Here is a 23,600-nt window from a genome sequence, read left to right on the forward strand (position 1 = left end):
GTTTTATACACGGGTATAAATTACTTACATGAGATGATCTAGTAGTATGTATTTGAAGATTAGGGAGCATGAAAAGAGTTTGCAGAAAAATGGCATTTATATAGAATAATGAAATTAAGAGGTCTTCAAACAGAATTAGGGAAAAATTTACAGGTGACAAGCTCAGATAAGAAATCTGTCATTGAATTTAAAATTATTTTTACTGTATATTTTTGCATAATATGAAGTGTATTGGTGTATCATCATTTTATATAGCTTATGTCATCCTGCCTTGAGTAATTTTTGCCACCTGTTATGGCAGTGAATGACATTATATCACTCAGCTAAAACAAAAAATATTTATTTTATTAATTTCTAATGTATTGCTTTCTGTGATGCCATTAAGAACCTTTTGTTATGGAATTAAGAGATAACAATTCCCTCCACCTTTCCTAGGCCTCTGAACCATTGGTGTTGGCTTCTGACAATGGCACTGACCTACTTGGTTTACCTGCAAAGAAGTGTCTTGACCCAATGTCATATGTGGAAGAAAGTAGGAGGATTCCTATTCATTCTGGTTCCTAATGGCACACCTGACCTTTGAACAGCTAGAATTATAAATTGATTGCTCTTAAAAAGGTGTGAACTCATCATTTATGATGGTCTACCTGAGTAAATAGGAAACAAATTTTCATAACATAACAGGAAAAAAGACCCAAAGAAACAAAAGAACCTGTCCTGGCACTGTAAAGTGTCTATACATGCCAGCTGATACCACTGCGTTAACCAAGAGAACATTATGCGGCTGTGTTGGATGGTATGTTCATTGCCTGTTTACTTTTCCTATTGGTCTTTTGTGAAGAAGTTAATGCTATTCCAAGTCCATGATTGAGCTGGTCTCTGTCAGTAGAACATAAAGCAATCTATTGAAAACTTCTCTCCAAGATAAGGGAAAAAATTACTGAATGCTTGTGAACAGTTCAGTCAATCTATCTGCTTTGATTCTTCTGGTTTGCACTTATTTTATTTTAAAGAAAATCCAAAAAAACCCAAAACACTTAAGCTGTGTGATGGTGTGTTTGGTTGCTTGATTTCTTTTGGGACCTAGTTTATTTCTCAAATGTTCTGAACAGGTCAAGAAGTATTTCTGAGAGGAGAGAAACATTTTGGCTGAAATTTTACTGTTACCAAATCTGTTCGTCTTTTATTTCTCTGTTATATGTGTTAGAGGCAGTGGTCTCATAATGCACCCTGTATCAAGGTGATAGGGAACATTCTGCATTAACAGCGCAGGACAGGAGCACAAAGGCAGGAGAAAGTCATGCCCATCTTGCTCCATTCTGTAGAATAAATTGGCACATGGGAAAGAGGGATTAAAGCACAAGAATAATGACAGCTAAAAGAGAGTGTAACAATGTTTTCTTTTTCTTTTAGGGAATATGCATTCAGATGGGATTGTTCAAGCTCTTAGTTTTTGGCAAATGGTGTCTAGGGCTGGATTCAGCTGCCTTAATAATAGATGGGACTGTGGATGGTAATGTCTCTCTTCCCTTTAGCCTGATTGGAGGTCCCACAGTAAAATTTCCCCATGTGGTACATTTTTCTTCTGCTGAAACCACTGATTGTGTGTAATTGTCATTAAAAGGTAGATCTCCATTCTTATACTGAGTGAAAGTGAATTGGACTATTCCTTGTATGGATACTCATTTGTAAATTAGAATAAAGGTGAATCCATGGCATAGCTAAATAACTGGATATATTAATGGCAAATTTGTGGATTACTTGACACCAGAGCATAAGCAGATCCAAGGAAACTTGTACTCCTCTGCACACGATGTGTCTTATAAGTCCAATGTGGGTAATAAAAAAGTGCTCTGCCAACCTGATATGCCTCATTAACTGAGACAAATCAATGGAGAAGCCTTAGCTGGCAGGGAATAAGTGACACTGACCCTTTGCTGTTTGTACACCTCAACCCATTCTTATTCTGCTCTGTCCACAAATGTAACAGTGGGCATCCTTGTACAGGCACCAATACAAGTCACAGTATACACCTTCATCTCTCTTGAAACACAAAACCTACATGTATACCTCGAATCAGGGCAGAAACCCATGGGCCTAAATGAACAAGTCTGCTCATCAAATCTTAAAAGATTTATCTTGAGCTTTCTTAAACTGAATTTTGTAGTTCAGATCCTTTTGGGGAGAGTAGAACTGAGGCCTGCCAGACTTTTGCTAAAAAACTGTGAGGAAAACTAGTAGCTTTGTTGTTTGATTAGTGTCAGGTTGGTGCTGTGCTGGGGAGTAACCAGATTAGATAGAAATGTTGGTCAATTCAATCAAGCTTTAGAAATTTAACTTTATTTTTTCAAGATAGTGTTATTTCACTGTTCATTGACAGCCTTTCATGATTTTCCCAGTGAGAAGCATGCTGACAGCTTCCCAATCAGAATATTTTACGATGTACTTGTTCTGAAATTCATTTGCTGCTTTAATTTGAGTGTATACATGTGTGTGTACCTGCATAATGCAATTTTCCATCATGCTGCCTTTATAGGATGCTATATATGGGCTTTGAGAATATCCTGCCTTCATAATAACTGTTGCAGCATTGTTATGTAAATGTAAGGAAGCTCTAGACTTCACTGAAATTAGCTGATATTTATGAAATACTCTTAGTAGTAAGCATGTATGCATATGTTCACATGCAGGTGCACTCAGATGTATATAAAGAAATGCAGTTTTGCAGGATACTTTACATGAACTTAGATTAATAACTTCATACAATCATTATAGTAACATCAAAAGCATTGTTGGAACAGGTTGCCCAGAGAGATGGTACATGCCTCAACCCTAGAAACATTCAAGGTGACATTGGACAGGGCTCTGAGCAACCTGATCTTGTTGAAGATCTCCCGGCGCACTGCAGGCTGGTTGGATTAGACCTCTAAAGGTCCCTTCCAACCTAAACTATTCTATGATTCTCTGATTTTTAAACAAAACCAGCAGAAATGTGACCTTACTTTGGGGAGTTACTGCTCTGGAAGTATTTCAGAAAATAATGTTGATTCACATCTGTTTCGTCTGTTTGTTTTAAAACAAACTTGTAGAAGGACAATACATGATGTCATATCAGCAGCATAAGACTGGAGTTCAGATGTCTCCCTTAACTAAGGAATGAACTGACAAACTGCAGATTTTCTGGTGGTGGGCTGTTCTCAATCTCCAAAACTGTTTTGCAAGGCATAGTCAGTCCTTACCCAGACTAAGAAACTCTTTAACATTAATGCATACATACCTTTAGCTACTCTAAAACATGTCTTCCAAAAGATGAAGACATCTGCTCTGTGCCAAAGTTGCAGCTTTGTTGAACTGTGTTAGGTACTGTCAGGACTGGCATTTCCTTTGGAAATCTGAAAAACATAATCAGCTCCCTGACTTCCATCTCTTGCTTTATGGAACAGAATCTAGCTAGAAATGATCTAATTCAGAATGTCAAATACTCCATGTTGATAATTCCAACAGTTAAAGATATTTCCCCCAGTGTCTTTCTGCCATTTAAAAGTTATACTGACAAAAAGCTTGAAATAAATATATAAACACTTCTTTTTATTTCATTTTGTTAATTTCAAGTAAGAAGTTGAGACTGATAATATGCAGGCAGAAATAAATATAAGAAAATCCCAAAGAAATCAAGTTTATTAAAAATGTATTTCTGCCACAATAATCAAGATGATGTATGCCAAATACTGCATTATGCAATGTTTTTAGTTCTACCTGAAAGGAAAGGGAATAGCCACTAGATAACCCCAATTTCAGAAGTGATACTTCTGTAACCTGTTATCTTCCCCAAAGTCCCTAGATATAGATTCTTCTCTGTAACCATCTGGCTACAGCTTCCTAGAGTTTTTATAAAACATACTTTCACCTAACAGTTGAATTTAAATATAGCATCTCTGTTGCAGTCTTGTGGGATGTAATTTCATTGTAACAGTTAGCATATGGTACTTGGTGCTGGGAGAAAGAAAGCTGAAGCTGAAGCCAAGTTGTCAGGAAACTACTAGCATGTCTACAAGATAAACTGCAGAATTTCTTCAGTGCTTTGGAGCCCCTTCCCAACCTACTAGTATTCTGGTATTTATATCTATATTTGACTGTTTTAGAGTAGTCAAAGCATATCCTGGAGGGGAAAGAAAAAATTCTTCAAAAATTCTAGTGCGTTGGCATATGTAATTTAAAAACTGTAGAGACTATTACTCCAGTTATTGAGTGTCTCTTTCAAACTGCAGACTTTGGATGGAAATAGAGTACGTTGAGCAGAGGGACTCCTTTGAGCACGGCTAATAGATTTGCTTGCCTATATGGCCTTTCTCAGTCACATGTGCTACAGATCTCACAAACCTCTTAGTAACAACAGGTGAAAGGTCAGGTTAGACCCTAGACAACATTTTTTAAAATCTATATTCTCTGCTAGAACAATCTTTTTTCCTGTCTGCTGCTTATCACTTCAGTTTCCTTCTGAAAACTCACATTTAGCAGAGAGAGCTAATCCAGCAGTCTTTTTCATAATGGAAGCTGCTCTTGTAAGGACCTTGCCTAGCATTACTAAATCATTACATTACTCAACATCTATTTTGCTGGGTGGAAAAAAAAACAACCAACAGACCCACATTCAGAGGCAGCCACTCACCTTCCTGCCATGCACGATAAAATTTACTGAAAGCCTCTTGCAGACTTAAACTTCTTTGAGTGGGGAAACCTGCACTGATAGATGAGATCTAAACATCTCCTACAGTGTGCCTTTTTGTCCTGATTGGACAAAACGTGCCACTTCCTAACACCACAACTTGTCCTATCCACAGTTATATAATATTTACTTGTGTTTTTAATTTCAGTATGTTTACCTCTCGGGAAAGTTAGATCAGTGCTTGTAGAATGCGTTAGACAAACAGCCTGTAGAAATGCTGTTTTTTTGAAAATTTTTGTATATTCTCAGAAACAATTATAGCTCTGGCAATAGCAAGGCAATTTTCCCTAGTCTCATGCCATGTCGAAAAGCAGCAGTTCTGATTCAGCGGTAACCACAAGCAAAGATGATATACTGAAGTTTTTAAGCATTTTTATTAATGATCTAGACTGTGCAGCTAAATAGCAGTTCACCATCTGAAACACAGAATCTTAGTATCATTTAATGTTCACAGGATTTAATTTTTAAAGCACTCAATTAGCTCAGAATTGTTTTTGGCATTTGAATTTCATTTAGGTACCCATTTGAATCAGTGAGTTGTTGAGGACTAAATAGTTCTGCATGATCTAAACATAAATCTCTCCTAATTTTTTTTCCATAGGTCTTCATGGTAGTTTCTGGAATTATCTACTTCATTATTAAAACATAAAAATGTGTGAACTTAATATAGTGTAATGGCTTGCAAAAGTGAACAGGCATATAAAGGATGTTTTGTGATTCTGGAGAGATTTAGGTTGTGGGAAGTAGTCACAATTCTGATCAAAAATTAATTACAACCCTAATTTCAGCTACCCTCTGGACAGAACAATCCTCCACCTGTTTGTTTTAATTCAGATTTTCATTTTGTAAAACTCCTACAATTTGATTTATTTAGGAATAAAAATATCACACCAAACAAATAACCCTTTATATTAGTATCTAGATAGAAAAGGAAAAAATATCATTCAAGCTCTTCCCTTTTCTTTCTAAAATTTTATATCCATGAAATATGAAAGTGATCTGAAATCTTAAATGCTGAAAGTTTCCTTCATTTTAAGAAAGCATTTTACAATTCATTCTTTTTAATATTGAAATATTAACACACTTTGACAGTTGCACAAGTCAGTATTAGCACTACTCAGTGCTATAATCTTCCCCGTTGTTACTGGGAATAAGGTAATTATGGTGATATTTGGGAAGAAAAAACCACAAATGCTGTGAAAATGATGATTTTATATGTCCTGCACACTCTTTTTTCCATTATTTCCTCATCATCAGTATGAAATCAGCATGAAACATTGGAGTTAGTGTTTTCTGACTGCTGTTCTTCTAAGTCGCTGATCAAGTCTTTCATTTGAGACAGTCACTCATGCAAGCTCTCAGTTCTGAGAAAAATAGCTTTCATGCTGCAGAAAATATAAATTTCACATTTGTACAGTTATGCCTAAATAAGGTAAAGAATCCTGTGATTATATCCAGAATCCAGAATAATGATTTACCTGTGGGGCAATCTCATTGGTCTCTGTGTCTTCCTGAGGAGGGGAAGTGGAGAGGGAGGTGATCATTTACTGTCCCTGGTATACAGTGACAGGATACATGGAATTGGTTCAAAGCTGCATAGGGGAGGTTCAGACTTGACATTAGGAAGCATTTCTCTACCAAGATGGTGGTCAAACACCGGAACAGGCTTCCTAGAGATGTGGTTAATGCCCCAAGCCTGTCAGTGTTTGAGAGGCATTTGGAAAATGCCCTTAATAACATGCTTTAACTTTTGGTCAGCCCTGAAGTTGTCAGGTGGTTGGACTAGATGATCATTGTAGGTCCCTTCTAACTGAACTACTTTAGCCTAGTCTAGTCTAGTCTACCTAAGTTGTTAGATAGAGCTAGACTGACCTTCCTTCCTTCCTGCCTGCCTTCCTCTCTCCCTCCCTTCCCTCCCTGCCTTCCTTCCCTCCCTCCCCTTCCCTCCTTCCCTCCCTCTTTCCCTCTAAATATATATTTTGGGGAAGTAGACTGTGTTAAAATTAGAATTGTATCTGACAAATTCTTTCATACACTGAAATATTAAAAAATTCTGCAGTCCATCTTTTTCATAATGAAAAACTGCATTTCAATGTCATTGTGGTATCTCTATTTCAAAGTAGAATGTCCCTGCCCATGGCAGGGTGGTAGATTAGATGATCTTTAAAGATTCCTTCCAACCCAAACCTTTCTATGATTCTACAATTCTAAATTAAGCTTTTTTTTTCTTTCTCACACAAAAAGTATAAAAAAGTTTATATATTGCAGAAACATGTTGAGTGTTGATTGAACCCCTGGTACCACTTTGCAAAATTACTGTTTCATCATGCCCTTCTCTTCTCAAGTTCTCTTTCCCTCTCACTCTGATAAGCAAAGAGAGAAGGTAGAGAGGAGGGGAAAACAAAAAAAAAAAAACCAAACAAAGAGGGAAGAGTAGTAGTTACCTGCAAAACAAATGTGTTTTGCCACATTATTGTTAAAATGAAAACAAAAACCACAAAAAAAAAAAAATCAAACCCCACAAAATCTCCCAAACAAAACCAGAAAAAAACCAAACAGATGAAGCACTATATATAAGAACAAAAGCAAAATTTGTTGTTTTTAGGGTTTCCTGTCACTTCAAGAATGCAAAGTATAAATGCCACCCACTAAAATGGGCACCATTACAGATGAACATTTTATTGCAGCTCTTTTCATTTCAACCATTTACCTTTCAAAAAGGTGAATACATAAAGTCACAATAAATAGAGCCACAAACCATTTGTGCCTAGAAGTCACGGTTTGGCAAATGATTTTTAACTAGTGTGGTTCCTTAAGGTCATAGAAAGGTTTCTTCAACTTGGGTAAATAATGTTGCCAAATTATTCTACATTTTTTTGTGTGCATGTTCTTAGGGCAGCAGTCTTGCATGCACTACAATTAAGTTATCCTCGGCAACAGCTGCTATACTATACACTTTTACTTTATTATAGCTCTGCATTTTAGATCTGTTTGCAGTCAAATGAATCTTAAAGAAACTGTGGCACTCCCTAAAATGAGATTCCATGCTACGACATTGACTAACACAAGCATTGAGAGGCTTGGCAGAAACATACATATTTTTGGTTATTTTGTCTCCTGCTGAAAACCTGGAAAAAGAATATGTTAGTAACTGTGTTAGGGACGTCTTTGGGATTTTTTGCTCTTTAGAAGAAATTAAGTGCACAGAGATGTTGCAAAGGTTCCAAATTATGGCTAAGGAGTACTTCTGGCCAGAGCACCTTTGCTTATATTCCTATCATTTAACAAAATCCTCTACATGGCTTCCCTGATGTGATGACACTACTGCTGTTGAGAATGGAGCATTTTGCTATGTTACTTTTCCATAACATACTACTATGACTTCCATAATGTATTTGTCCTCAATCCTTATGTCTATAGCATATCATATTGTCATTTCAATGTTCTAGCATCTCCCTCCCTGGGGACTGAGGCCCCTATCTGCTGATTTGACTTGCTGCCTAGGGATTTTTCTGCTTGCTGAGGTGTCAGATTTGGATGTTGTGGAGACACTGCTGAGGCTTGTCTGGCTCTCAGACTATTGAGTCTTGCTGTTCATCCACATGGGCACCAATGTTACTGCCAGGGGAGACTTTCAGTGTATCAACAGACACTGAAGGTCTCTGGGGGTTCAAGAGCATGGAGGTTCAGATTATGTTTTCGTCAGGCCACCCAGTGAAGGGGAAAGGCTGTGGAATGACTGCAGGATCCTGCAGGTCAACAGGATATACTCACAACAGGGGCTTGTGGTTCTTTGTGGATCAAGGAGTGCTAGAGAGAGATGGGGTCCACTTGACAGAGTAGGATGAGAGCATCTTTTCCAACAGACTGAACAAATTGGTGAGAACTTGAAACTGTGAACAGCAGGGGAGGGATATAATGAACCACAATAAATGAGGAAGAGCAGGACTGGGTTGGAGAAAGAAGAATACAATATAGTAAGCAGAAGAACAGAGATGCACTTGCCTCAAGATGCATACACAAAACATGTGGCCTGGCACATGAATAGAATGAACTGGAGCTCAAAGAGCAGTTACAGAGCTACATCATTATTGGAATAATGGAGACAGGGTGGAACAGCTCATACAACTGCAGTGCTGTGATGGATAGATCCAAGCTGTGGGTTAATCTTGACTAAGGACCAGATGCCCAGAGAGCTGTTGCCTCACTCTCCTACCTCAACAGGAGAAGGGGAGAAAATAGGATGAAAAAAGCCTGTAGTTGAGATAAAGACAGGGAGATCACTTACCAATTACTCCCACAGACAAAAGAGAGACAACTGGGGAAAATTAATTTAATTTGTTATCAGTTAAAATAGATTTGGGTACTGAGAAACAAAATCCCCAAAAATAAAACAACACCTTTTCCCACCCCATCTTCCTTCCCCTTCTTTTCACAGGCTCATATTCATTCCTTCATTCCCAACTTTTCTACCTCCTTCTCCCCAGGCAGTGCAGGGGTATGAAAAATGAGGGTTCCTGGTCAGTCCTGAACAGTTTCTCTCTGCCACTCCCTCCTCCTCACACTTTTCCCTTCTCCAGAGTGGGCTTTCCACAGATGACAGCTTCCTTCAGGGCACATTCTTCTTCAGTGTGGGGTCCTCCAATGTCTGCAGTGTGGATATCTGTTCCACTATGGTCCTCCATGAGCTGCAGGGGAACAACCTCCATCACCATGCTGTTCACCATGGGCTGCAGGGGGATTTGTGCTCTGGCACCTGGAACACATCCTCCTTTTCCTTCTCTGACCTCTGTGTTCACAGTCTTGTTTCTCCCTTTTTCCACCTTACTGCTCTACCTGTGCAGACCTCTTTTTCCTTTCTTACCTGTATTTTCACCCACTTGGTTGATGGCCTCAGCTGTGTCCTGCAGCGGGTCTGTTGGAGGTGGCTAGAACCAGCCAGAACCAGCTGTGTCTGGTAGGGATCAACCCCAGACTCCTCCCACAGAGGCCACCTGGCAGCCCTCCACTGTCAACATCTTGCCACCAACATCCCATAGAAGCTTGTCCAAAAAGACAGGCAGGGACAAAAAGGTGGTCATTTACCTCTATGTTAAGGAGTAGCTGAGATGTCAGAGTGTTGCTATGGGATGGACAACAGGGAAGAGAGCTTGTGGTTCAGGATTAGAGGAGTGGTGAGCAAGGGTGACATTGCAGTGGCATTGTGTTACAGTCCTCCTGGTCAAGGTGAGGAAATGGATGAAGCCTTCCTTAAGTAAGTCAAGGACATATTTGGATCACTGACCCTGGTTCTCATGGGGTATTTTAACCTTCCTGATATCTGCTAACACGGTGGGACACAAGCAGTCAAGGAGGCTTTTGGAGGTTGGCAGGGATAACTTCTTGTTACAGGTACTGGAAGAATCAACAGACATGATTGCAGACAGATCTGTTGTTTACTAAGAAAGTGCAGTATGGCAATGTGAGAATTTGTAGTGATCATGAAATAGTGATAGTCAGGATCTGGAGGAAATGAGGACAGAAAATAGCAGAGTATAGACCTTGTGCTTTAGGAGAAGAAACTTTGGGTTATCCAGGGAACTGAAAAGCTCCTTTGAAGGCAAAGGAGCTTTGGAAAGTTGGCAAGGCTACAGGGAGAGCATCGTCTAAGCATCCTCCAAGCACACGCAGGAAAATAAGTAGATGTATCAAGGGACCACTTGGCTAAGCAGGGAACTCATAGCAGAGCTTCAAAGCAAACAAACATTATACAGGAGGTGGACAGGCTACCATGGATAAACTTAAGAAACTTTTCTTGAACATGCAGCAATGGTGTTAGGAAAACCAAAGCTTAACTGGAATTGAGACTTAAAAGGGGCAACAAGGGCTTCAAAAAGGCCAAAAGAATAATCTGAGAAACTGATCAGATTTGTTTTAATCCATGGGAAAAATCATGGATTAAGACCCCTAGCAGCACATTTCTGAGGACATGAGGGAGAAGAAAGTAGCTGGGAACAGTATGGATTGACCAAGGGTAATCATGTTTGACTCACCTGATTACCTTTCAGGGAAGTGACCAGATTAACAAATGAGAGGAGAGCATCTGATGTCATTTACCTCAGCTTTAGTACGGCTTTTGTCATAGTCTCTTACAATATGCTTGAATACAACTTTTGACATTACATTACAGATGGGAGGACAATCAGATGGATAACAAACACAGGTTGAATGATTGGTCTCAGAATGTAATGGTTAATGAGCCTTACACCACCTGGAGCCCCTTAACAAGCAGAATATAACAGTGGTCTACCATGGGACCTTGCTTGTTTAACTTCTTTATCAGTGATATGGAGGATGAGACAGAGCACAGCCTTGTCGGATTTGTGAATGACTCTGAACTGGGAGGAAGTGGAATCATTTGACAGCTTGAATGTAGAGTTGCCATCCAGAGGGACCTGGAGAGGCTGGAGGAGCAGGTGTAGAGGGATCCAATGTAGTTCAACAGGAACAAATGCACAATAAGAGTGCAAGAGACAACAGACATAAATTGAAGCAAGAGTGGCAGATTGGATGTAAGGAGAAACTTTCTCCATGAGGACAGTTAAGAATTGAAGAGGTTACCCAAAGAGATTGTGCAGTCTCCATCCCTGTCTGACTTCATGGTTGACCCTGCTTTGAGCAGAAGGTTGGACTAGAGCCCGCGTGAGGTCCCTTGCATCTCTTGAGCCTATGATTCTATGACCCTTATAATGTTGGTGTGCTATTGAGAATGTACTACTACCATTAGAATATTTCAGAGAATATTTTTGTGTCAAATGTTGACTTTTCGGTAACAATTAAAACAAAAACAACAAGAAGACAAAATGGCGCTTTGGGATGGCAATATGCATAGAGTCTTTTCCCTCCTTTTTCCTCTTTGGATCAAGATCGCTTCTTGCTGTGCTGCCCATAAAATGTTGCAGAGACATGTTTGAAAATTAGTTCAGTACAATGCTATGACTGCAACTGCATCATGGGAGAGGTACTGTATGTTGTGTTAATAGTAGAAATCTGAGGAGTGGCTAGGGAGAGTCCCTAACATTGAGTTATGAGGTCCAGACAGGACCCCCTTGCTTTCTAAACTCCTTCTCCAAGAGAAGTCTAGGTGTCGCTAAGTCCAGTCTTAGTCTCAGACTTTGTCAACAGTTTATTTTCTAAGGACTGTAGATGTAACCACTCATCAGAGTATTTGTTGTTAGTAACTAATTTGGCAACTGCCCAGGCTGGTCATGTTAAATAAGAACAATCATGTCTAGATTAATGTATAGTATGATTTATTAAAGCAACAGATACACAGGTTCTTTGGATTACAGGTGATAAAATTGCTGGTTACAAGGCATACACAAATACTAAGAAAATGAGCAACACTGCTAGGCTACAAGTGCGTTAAGCAAATATGAAGTGACTCCAATGCATTGGAGACTTAACGTAAAGCTATATAGAGGTTTCTAAGTCTTCCCAGGGAAACACTTGGTATAACCAAGTGCTCAAATCTTACCCAAAGGTGTCCCAATGGCAGGGGGGGAAGAGAGGCTCAGCCTGACAGCTGGTCCCAGAATTCAGAGTGGTACATGATGGTGTCTTCCCTAACACCCTCTTTCTCTTAAACTCTTTCATACTTTTTATTACCTTTCAGGTGGAGCTTGAGTGACTCTAGTCATACATACATTTATTATGATTGGTGTAAAATTTCCTTGCTTTGCTTTTAAAGGTGTAGACTAGAAAAATTCAAAGCACATGCCCAGTGAGGGGTGGTGGCACCTTAGAGGTGGGTAGCTTTTGGGGTGGAGGTGTGTTTTGGCATTGTAATGATATTATAATGAACAAAGTTCATGAAAAGGACAGCATTTTGTCAAAAGCATGATAGACTGTTGACCAGGGTGGCAAATGTGCAGTGTACCAGCTCCATGGTACCTTGAGCTCCCATTTATCACAGAGCTTGACCATGGTGTCTCCACATCTTCCGGACAACTCCTTTTAGAGTCAGTACACCAAGTTCTCCTGGCATTGCCAACATCTAAGGTTACAAGCCTAGGGAACTTCCATGGAATGGATTTCTCACATGTCAGCTGCACTCTACCCTGTAAGCTTCTTCCATGCTGTACCTTTTCTAAAAACAAAAGTTTAATTTCTAAGTCACCTCCAGTGATTATTCCACACTGTATTCATCACCAGAGGAAACAGAGTATGACGTGAGTAGTCTGAATTCTTCATGAATTTCCATGATACTGTTTTCAAGTGAAAGCACTTTAAGTTGTGGCTGAACATAGAAGAACTTCTCCCCACCCCCACCTCTCCCAAAACACAGTGAACACCACTCTTCCCTTTTGAAGAGACAGCTTTTTAAGAAAAAAGGAAAAATTAAACTGTGAGGAAGACATGTACTCTGTCTGTATTTCTGATTAATGAAAAACATTTTCCTGTTGAAAACTGTTTAAATGCAGAAAAAGCATTGCCCAGCGTTACTGTTCATTTCTTGCAGAGAAAGGATATTCCATTATATTTTCCTTACATATAGCTCAAATATATCTGCTTTATGAGCTGATAAAAGTAGGCAGTGTGCATGTATTCGGTGAGATTTACCCCTGTAGGTTTAAGAGAGCAGAGTCTGGTCTTTCCTGATTAAGTTGTGGAAAAGTGCTGATTTATACATCTCATTAAGGGACTCAAAACTGACTGCTACCTGAGAAAATATGGATGACTAATCTTAATGCTTTTATTTGAAATAGATTAAGAATCTAGGCCTTAGGGTGCTTTTTGCAACTTAGAAAACTTATGACCAAATCCCTTTTTCCTTATAGATTCACTGTGTGACCATGCACAAATCCGTTAGTCTCCTTTTCAAACAGATAAAACCAATTTCCTGCCTCACAGGAAACCATCAGAATGAATACATGTAAATGTGTCCAGGTACAACAGCAAGGGTATGGGGCGTGAAGATTAAATGAATACCACTTTTACTGAATCTGGACCTGCTTGACCTTTCCCATTTAGACCACAATGTGTCTTTCTAAGCTGAGCTTTCTGGGTAATAATAATATAAAATGGTAACAAAAATAATTCTTCTTATTATTAATTATCTGTATAATGAAAATGTCCATAATATTTTCTCAAACACTGGGCACATGATCATTAAGCTAACAAGAGGCATGCCTTTTATTTAATCTTTATATAGGTATAAGGGTATCGTTTTGTGTATATGTTTATGTGTATCTCCTCAGCTGAATCCTCTAGAAATTAAAAATATTGTAGGAGGCAGTAATAGTGATTATAAATTCAGTTTATGTTTAAAAAGTTTAACTTCTGTTAGCACAGAGGGAGTAATTTAACTTTTTCAATTATATCAACATGTTGCATGGTTTAGTTATTGGTATTACAGCACTGTTCTGACTTTCAGCATACTGTAGGTATGTTATAATATGTAATGTAGGTTTCATTTCTACTTCAAGGTGTTGTTTGTTCTTTGTAGAAGGAAAAACAAAGTGGCATATGGAAGATTTCAGGACAAATCTTCCAGTCCTTTCACCTATTAAGAAGTAGGATCTGGCTGCCATGTGATGGCTTTGTGAAGGAATGATGGTGAGAGATGAGCTGCAGACGACTTGTAGTTCAAACACAGCTCCACACAGATCCCTTGATAAATTTTTTGCAGCTGAAAATTATAAAGTACAGGGTCACAGAGGAAATAGAAACATCAGAAAAGTCTGATTAAGAGTTTTCCCTGGACTAACAGGGGGAAGAAGGAAGGTTTATCCTAGAAATGGAAGCAGAAAGCAACAAAGAATTATTGTGGGTTATCCAATAAACATTAGTTTCCAATGTAACCTGGTCACGTAGTACATTTAAGAATTTGTAGGCATTTATAGGATTCTGTCACTATCTTCCATAGCTGTTAGCACTACAAGTAAGAATTTGATCCAGAGTGCTTCATTTGTGATTGGATGTACTTGAGAGACTGCTGTTCAGCCACAGTTCCTGGGGTAATATCGTTCACTTCTGCAGGAAGGAGGAAGCTTTCTCTCTAATGGACAAATTCTGAAACACAATTCACTGCCCTACACTGCGGTAGGTCACATCAGATGAACTCAACAGTCCCTTCTGGCCTTAAAACACATGAACATATGAATCTCTGAAATAAGGATGCATCTTGCCCATAGCTCATCACCATGTCACTTGAAACGAGGGGACAGTCCACACAATGAGAGCATCTGCTACACTTTCCATATCTTTTTATACAGTACATTGCACCTACTTTCCCCTCCAGTATTTACACTCCATACATCATTGGAAGCACCATATAGGGATTATCTGATGCTCACTTTTTTCCTCTGAATCATTGGAGACAGTTTGAGACAACTGGGAGGTGCCCTCCTGTTTTTATTTTGGTGTGTTAAAATATGGGAATCAACAAATATGTATAGAGCACTATAGCCAACACAAATGTTAACAATTCACATCCAGTGCTTTCACTGTGTTCACCTTTTGAATATCTGATTGTTATACCCAGATAAAGTGATGAGAAATATAAAGTCATTCTAGGATTCAGATACCCTTCTTTGCAAAGGCTGGAGTTGCAAGCTGAACTTTGTAGCATGTTCAGAGGTTAACAAGTGTCCTTGTATATCACAGAAGAACAAGTGCAAAAGCAGTATTGACTTCATTCGACTTCATTCATTATTCACTGCACAGAGGTGCAACAGGAATAGCTTTGGGGTATTACCAAAGTTTCTCTCATTGATTTACCTGGACAGCAAAGATGAAGAATTTGCAGCACAAGGACTTAACAGCTTTGGAGACAGGCAGTGAAAGGGAAAAAATCCTTTGCTTATCTGTTTCCTTCCATTTACAAGTATCAAATTACTTGCAATATAGGTTTGAGAATAGGTGTTGCTTTTCTGAAAAAAGAGCTGCAGACACGACAAGTTACTATGCTTCTGACTTAGAATGTGCATGAGATGTAAGATAGTAAGGTAGTACCTTATGAAGGTGGAAAGGAGTTTTGTAACTGCCATTATAATTTGACTATTTCTTCAGCAAACCTAGTAGACGTGCAGAAATGGAGCTGGGTAAGAAAATATTCTCCTATGTTAAAAATAGGTTTCAAATACTGGACCAAACAGTTTAAATACAATAAAGTATTTGTGAACAAACAGTCCAAAGAGAAATTATTCAGTTCAGTTGAAGATCTTTAATACATTTTTAAAATGTGGAGTTTTGACTTTTTCACCTCATTACTCACCCCGTTTTCCTGATGGCTTAGGAATAGGCTGAACAAAAGAGATCCATGTGGGAAACAATGATGATCATCTACCTTACGCACAACCCATCATTTTTTTTCCTATTTTTGTTTCCTGTCTTTTAGCAAGTTATTAATCCACTAGAGGATCTTCTCTTTTGTCCCATTGCATCATGGCTTCTTAATGAGATTTTGGCTAGGAAACTTTGATGCCTTTGGAAAGCTGAATGCTCTAAGATTAAAGTGAAGCTGTTTCAGTTTGGATGGGGGAAAGAACACTCTCCCTCTGATAACCCCCTCCAGAAAAGCTGTAATGGGACCAGTGTCATTACTACTGTAAAATCATCAAAGCCTGCCCATTTTTCTTTCCATACTGCAGTGGTACACTGGGACAAATACACTGGACAGGCATAGCAAAAATTGGTGTCTCACCAGAGATGTTTTACCTTGTATCCACATAATGCTCCCTGCTGCTGTTGATCAGATCCTATTCCGATTTTCCCAGCACCTTTCATCATGGCTCACATCCTAAGCAGTAATAAACCTTTATCGGCTGATCCAGCACGATTCAAATTCCTGGTTTTAAATCCTGAACAAAACTGAGGGGTCAGTGCTAGGTAAACACAAGTTCTTGCAACCCACTATGATCACATCCTTCTCATGTAATTTGTAGATGTATAAGATTTAAGCTGTAAATGAAGAGTGAGAATTAAATTTCTAGTTACACTCAGTAGGCAAGCCAGATTGCCTGTAGGCTTTGTAGCAGACATATAGTAAAATAGGTCTCAGTATCTTTCCAATCTCATTTACGGTGCAGAGAAATCCACTTGACCCTTGTAATACTATGAGACAACAGTGGTACCAACAGTGAATAAGGAAAGAAATCAAAAAACTTAGACAGAAGGTAAATATTTCTTCTCCAGGAAATTTCCACCAAGTAGTCTTCTATAATATGAAGAAAATACCCTGAACAACTACAAGAAGGTATAGTTTAAAACACTAGTATATTTTCATGTACCCTTTTGGTTCTGGTTAAAAGCTAGTATATGGGTTTTACACAACATTTTGAAAAAAATGCATTGTGACTGTTTATACAGCTTGTTTTTAAAGACTGAATTATTCCCATATTTCTATGCCCTAGATTTTGAAACCTTCTTTTAAAAATGAGTCAATCAAACCTCAGTTTTGATGCCAAATTCATCTTTGGGAAACCACGAATTTTCTCCAAAGCACTTGCTTGTGCTGTTATCAAAATGTCAGTTGGTTACTGTTTTGTATGTTGTCATCAAGCAGAGTATTATTCATATGATACGTAATGATCTCACTGAATACAAACATATTCCATCTTCTGAAATTATAAATGAAAGCTGTAGTTTTGCACAAGTTGAGACCTCATGCCCTTCGCTGTCTCCAAGGGGATATTTGCAGCATCAAGTGTATAAGATTTCATAGAGTCAGGAGACAAGACAAGGGACAGGTAAAGAAAATATGGTCCAGCAGTTTCTTGGGAAGTTAATACTTCAGCTGAAAAAAAGCAATGTTCCTCCAAATTGAAGAATGTAATGTCTCCACCAAGGAGTGGCATTGTGATATTCTCTATTATTTTCTCTGCTTGCCAAAACTGATGAAACCACTCTGTACAATAACACGTCTGCATAGCTCTGAGGCATAGGATCAAGACAAAAATCAGAAGAAAGACAGGAACAGTACTGGCTGGTTTGCTGATCATGGGAAATGCTGTGTATACTTCCCATGCACATAAAGGTGCAGGTCCATCAGTCAATCAGCCATTCTGTCCCTCTTGCTTCCATGGGGATATGTTGCTAAATTCATTGGGCCTCTCCACAAGTTTATACAGTGGATGTGTAAGTCCTTCAACAAAACAAAGAAGGCACGATATTTAAAAATTGCAAGTGATAACATACAACTAAATCTGTGGAATATACTGTCACAGGACAGTAGGAGAAATATTTTACCTAGATTGCAAAAAGGTGTGGATATTTCTATGAATAACATTGACAGCTGTAGATTTTCTAACATAAAATTGACAACACTGCTAGTGTTCATATTTTGGTTTTTAAACTGATAACCACCTGGGCAATGAAGAAATTTACTTCCATGGTGAAATATTGCACATTAAAGCTTGTCAGTTGAGTGCTGAATGCCTTCAACTTCCAGTGAAGCTGAATACCTCACAGGCTTGCATCCCCTGCCAAATACTTTGTGGATGTTAATCTACCCATCTGTGAACCATCCAGTCTACCACAGTTGGAGGTGAGACAGAGAAAACACTGGAACAATAGCCTGTTAAACCATGGTCATTCCATATACTTACACTGAAATATGTGGCAGGGGACAAAGAGGATCCAAGAAGGAAAGTGTAAATAAAGGGAGAGGTGAATTATAAATTCATCATAGAGGCAGCCTCAAAATCATACTTAACTAAGTTATGAGCTCATTTCTCCAAAGGAAACTTCTGAACAGGGATAGATATTTAAGGCATTTCTAAAACCTGTAATTTATTTCTATAATTTTTTTCTCCCAATATTAATGTGAACTTTTGAAAGTGACATACTCTACTGACAAAATCCCTCTATTTAGAAAATAAAATAAGCTCAGGCACACATGTTGACTTCTTCCTCTGTGCCCTGTTGTTGTGCTTCAGTGGCACAACGGAAAGAGGCACCTTGGGCACAAGAGAAGAGAATACAAGAGAAGAGTAGAAAATCATCCTTAATTCAGAAAAAGCTTTCTGTCCCTATAAGAATAATTCAGGTATTATATGAATAAGGTAATTCAGGGGTCTTACTGAAAAACTGGAATTTGGGAAACAGGCAACTGAAGAGTCCAAAACCAGAAATTATTTTATTTCTTAGTCAACTAACATTGGATTTAAAATGCAGGCTTTTGGAGATGAGGCTCACCTTACATTTTTAGCTTTGCCAGGAAAAAAGCATATGAAGTGACTATCAGCTAGCTATTTTCAAGAGAATATTTCATAGATAAAGTATTTTGATTTTGAATCATCATCAGCTGACAACCTTTTAAGAATACTGAATTTCATTCAGACTGCCTTATGGCACAGCCACAGGTATGTTTTAACATACCTTGATATTGGAGAAATTAATGAGTAAAGCATATGTCTTCCACTGTTCGACTGCTAACTTTTTTATACATTCTGCAGAAACCAGCTTTTAATTCTTTTTCCATGTGGTAGTCTCTCCTTTCAGCCTCTCTTTTTCTCTGATGCTTTAAAATTCGATATCTGTCCTCCTCTAGCCCAGTTTAGTATTTTATTTGGTGGTAAGAGGAAAATATGCATATTTTAAATGAGAAGGAAAGCTGTTTACAGGCTTTAGACTTCCTTTGGTTTCCAAGCTGTGCTGCATAAGGCAATGAAACTTACTGAAAATATAAAACACCATTTGCCTTGGACATCTAACTTTCATTTAAAGTAATTTTGCACCTGGCAACGAGGTCATGATTAAAAGCATATTTAAAACAGCTTTTACAGGGTACTATCATAGCTCAGTAATAATTCTCCCCAGTCAAGCAAAGAAATTTGTATGATGTTTCCCTTTTTTTAAGTAGAAATTGAGAAATGGTATAATACGTTATATTCTTTATACTCTCTAAGGCTTGCAGTTCATCATCGCCCTAAATAACTTCATTGTTTTTCCATTATTTTTCCATTCCTTTTATTGCACCTTCTGAGAATTATGCAATAAGCATGTCCTTCTAAGAGTTTTTGAATTTTGTAAGATATCAAGTAAAGTTGCTGCTCTGCCCTTTCTATCCAAGAGGTCTGATCCAGGCCTTTTGGAGAACAGTAGGAGGAAAACATACCTAGAAGTTTTACACGTGGGACACGGCAGAAGGTGGCAAAAACAGGACAGGTCCTTAGCACTCTGACAAGACACTGAGCATAACCATAACTAAACAGTCCCGTTTGTTTGGTATACTTAAAATTTTGTATACTTCTTGGACTAGAGCAAAGACCTGTCATCTTGCAGAACTGACCCCACAGTGTGAAAGCAAGCAAAGTGCTCCTCATTCCACAAGAAATTGGTATAATAAGTGAAAAAAAATAATCTCTTCCATTTTGACAGGCTGGAGAGCCTTTAGATAATTATCAGTATCCTTCCATAAAAAATGGAAGTAAATAAACTGATAAATAAGATCATTTGCAGTAGAGGAATTTGAACAAGCTTTTTATTTCTTATCTTCCTATCAGATGATTCCTGTCCTTTACCGTAAATATGCATACATAATTTTTTATCTGACTAGTACATTTTCCTTTGTCTAGCCTCTGGTAAACATAATTGTGAGCCTATAAAATCCCTCTCCCTTTATCTTTTATGGTGATGTAGCAGTAGTTCGCAGTAGCTGCACACATTTTCAAGTCAGTAAAAATGGCACTTATTCTAATGTAATAATCTCAGAAACTGCACTTATTTAAGCAGTTAATGACTCTTGCTACAGTAAGTTTTCATTACCTTGTTTTTTATTTTAACTTTATTTTCAAGTCCCTTCTATTGTGCAGGGAATAATGAAGCTTGGTATCATGACAAGAAGTTTTTGTTTCATTTGCAAGCAGCAGCAGTTCTCTGAAACTCTGACTCTGCGAATCTGCACCATACTGCTTTTTAGGCACATACAACATAAAGAAACTGGCGGGCTAACATAAATTCACTCGCTTTTTAGTTCTCTGGGAGATGATCACAGTCTACAACCTTCAAGAACTTTGCCCATTGAAGCTTGCCCCTTCCCTTCATCCCAAAGTTATTACACTGTAAATAAAATTTGTTATGTTTGCTCTCAGTTACTCAAATTGCTTTAGCTGGAATACTTACAGATTTCAAGTGTCTCATGCAAAGGCTCTTTTTGTGACCCTCTTTTTCAGTCTTCTTACACTTGACAGTGGCAGGCTGTAAATCAGTCATGTGACAGTTAGCTATACCACCTTTGTTACTAACAATTTCAGATGACCCTAGTGACATCAGTTTGAAGCCAAGTTTATCACCAGTAGATAAGGTAAGAAAATGAAATACAGCAAATATATAACTAGATATATGTAGAACCACAGTAACAGCTTTTTTGTATGAGATGTACAATTCAGCTGACTGTGAGTCTTCTGCATCTAGATCACCCTCCCATTCCCCAGAAAGGGATTTCAACCATTCTTTTTTTACATGAACAGGTCAAAAGTTCCAACGATTATATAATGACACTTTACACTTTCTAGGCAAGTATAGCTTTAGTTGCTCCTTTTCTGTATAAAACCTCATACACTTCAGGACATTCTGATAGTTCAAAGCAGGGTGTTCCTCATTAAATACTCTTTTCTTTGGAAGTATTTTCCAAGCCACTTGTATTTTGTGTCTTTCAGAAATGTTTATGCATTTCTCTGTGCCTTTGTGAGGCTAGAGAGCCTAGCTGGGGTACACTGCAGGATATAAATGTGTAACACTAGACTTTTAAAAATATATCTTTAGTTTCCAGATGTAAAAGTAGGTGTTTGTTTATGAAACAGGTAATGAATGATGGACATAAAAAGAAATCAAAGCCTGTTTTCTGCAACTATTGCCAGGAACCATATAAATATATCTACTGTTGGAAATACAATGTAAGATGCAGTGCTAAGTCTCACTTTCATCTTAAGCCATACTGTGTTTTCTCATTAAAACAAGGAGCAAGAAATAGGTTGTGAATCAGAGACAGTGTTTCCTGAACTGACCTCGCCTTTGGTGTTAGTAATAGAACTGGGTCTTTATTAAACCACTGAGTGTCATGCCTCTTAACATGTCCAGCTGGGCCATGTCTTTTTAGGCACTTACTTATGCTATTTGCATCACAGTAGCAGGACATATTAAAAAAGTCCTGGGGCCATGCAGCTGCCATTTCTTTAAACTAGTGCCACCCAAGCACACTTAAGAAGTTAAACAAAGTGTGTTTTAATAACTTCTCTCTGTGTTCAGACCAAAGAATATAAGCTGATACATTGGACTCAAGTGCAAAAGGCCCCTGTGTACCTGCTGAGATGGAAGCATCTGAAATGGAAGAGATGAAGGAAGCACCTGACTGCCTGGGCAAAAGGCAGTCACAGCTGCCACTCCGGAAAAAGTGTACTGTCTATGTAGCCTGCTTCTTCCACGTGCTGACAGGGAGGACCTGCCCTGAAAGGCAAAAGAAAGAGTTGGTTTTTTGTTGAAGAAAATGTAGTTCTTTAGTGGGCTAGATGTTCTGAAGAGAACTGGTATCTGAGACACCAGAAATGTATAACAAAGCAGTACAATTCATCACCTCACTCAATGTGGGCTGGTGAGAAAAGTTACCAATAAGCCAAATTACACAGCATATTTGACACAAATCAATAGTATTGAACTATCGCTCTAATAGTCGTGAACATTTCAGTTATTTCTTGTTACAGATATATAGAAAAAGTGTTTATATAGTTGAAAATAATCCATTTATAGAAATAATCACACATGACTGGGAGACATACAACTTACAATCTGTCCAAGCGCCTTGGCCAAACGGCCAAGAAGTGTTAAAGGAAAGGGATGTGAGCCCCAAAGCCTGGATCACTTTCCATTTATGAAGTTTATTTTCACTTCAGCTTCAGATGGAAGAGCTATTCTTCAGTTCCTTGCCTGTGCCTGACTGTACTGTCATGAACCATTAAACATCTCTCATATTTCACATCAGCAGTAGTTCCACTCCAGTAGTGGATGAAGTGATTCATCTGTAGAGCCTGTATATATGGTAAAATTTTTCTAAGAACTTAATGGTACTTTTGAGTTAAAAAGGAACTACATAAATGAAAATATTTATTCCATATTAATCAAAGTCAAAATGTTTACCTACTTTAGTTGCTTTATTCTCAATGGAGGGAAACATAATGTCAAACAGTGAAATCTTTTAATAGTGTCCTGTATGAGCCAAAAAAAATGGTGGCTATGTCCAGGTGTTTTCTTTTTTCTTTTTGTCCCTTTCCTTCACATTTCAGTGTACCATCCCATAATAGCATCATCACTGTCTGTATCATTAAATTAGCATGAGTCAAAACCAGGCAATCAGTAAAGGATGGTTTCCTCCTCTTCCTAGTAGCTAGAACATTAGGGGAAAAAAACAGAAAGAAGAATTTGCCTTTTGTGTTAAAAAATAAAAACTAAAAGTTTTAATTTATAGTCTAGATCAACTAAAATAGTAATACATAAAAGGGTTATAAGTTTAAATTATCCCTTGTGTAGATGTAGAAAAAACAATTTATTGATATTTCAAGTTAACAAAGCACAGAAAGCTGTGGTTTTCCGGGACATGTCTTTTCCTTTTAATGTTGACACAGGAGAAAATGTAGTATCTTGGGTGTTATTATAGTATTTTCAGTATATCTTGTAGTATGTGTATAATATCTCATATTCAGGTTAAAGAAGACCACATAAACCAAGAAATAAATGTATGGTGACCAGTAATCTGCTCTGAAACGTGAACCGCATTGGTTCATATCAAAAGAGTGTGACAGAAGGTGGGGGACACGAGCTATCTCTAACTTCATCTCAGTATCTCAGCAACAAACAAATAAGGTTTATGAGGCTCCTGTTGACCACCTGACTCCCC

The 23,600-nt window shown here is 38.2% G+C and overlaps 1 protein-coding gene across 1 annotated transcript in view; it reads left to right on the forward strand.

Moving 5' to 3' along the window:
• BRINP3 (BMP/retinoic acid inducible neural specific 3) overlaps positions 1-23,600 on the forward strand; it is a 226,205-nt gene that overhangs the window by 32,362 nt on the left and 170,243 nt on the right. The window lies entirely within an intron of this gene.

This window comes from Phalacrocorax carbo, chromosome 6, assembly GCF_963921805.1.
Source record: "Phalacrocorax carbo chromosome 6, bPhaCar2.1, whole genome shotgun sequence".
NCBI classification, from domain to species: domain Eukaryota; kingdom Metazoa; phylum Chordata; class Aves; order Suliformes; family Phalacrocoracidae; genus Phalacrocorax; species Phalacrocorax carbo.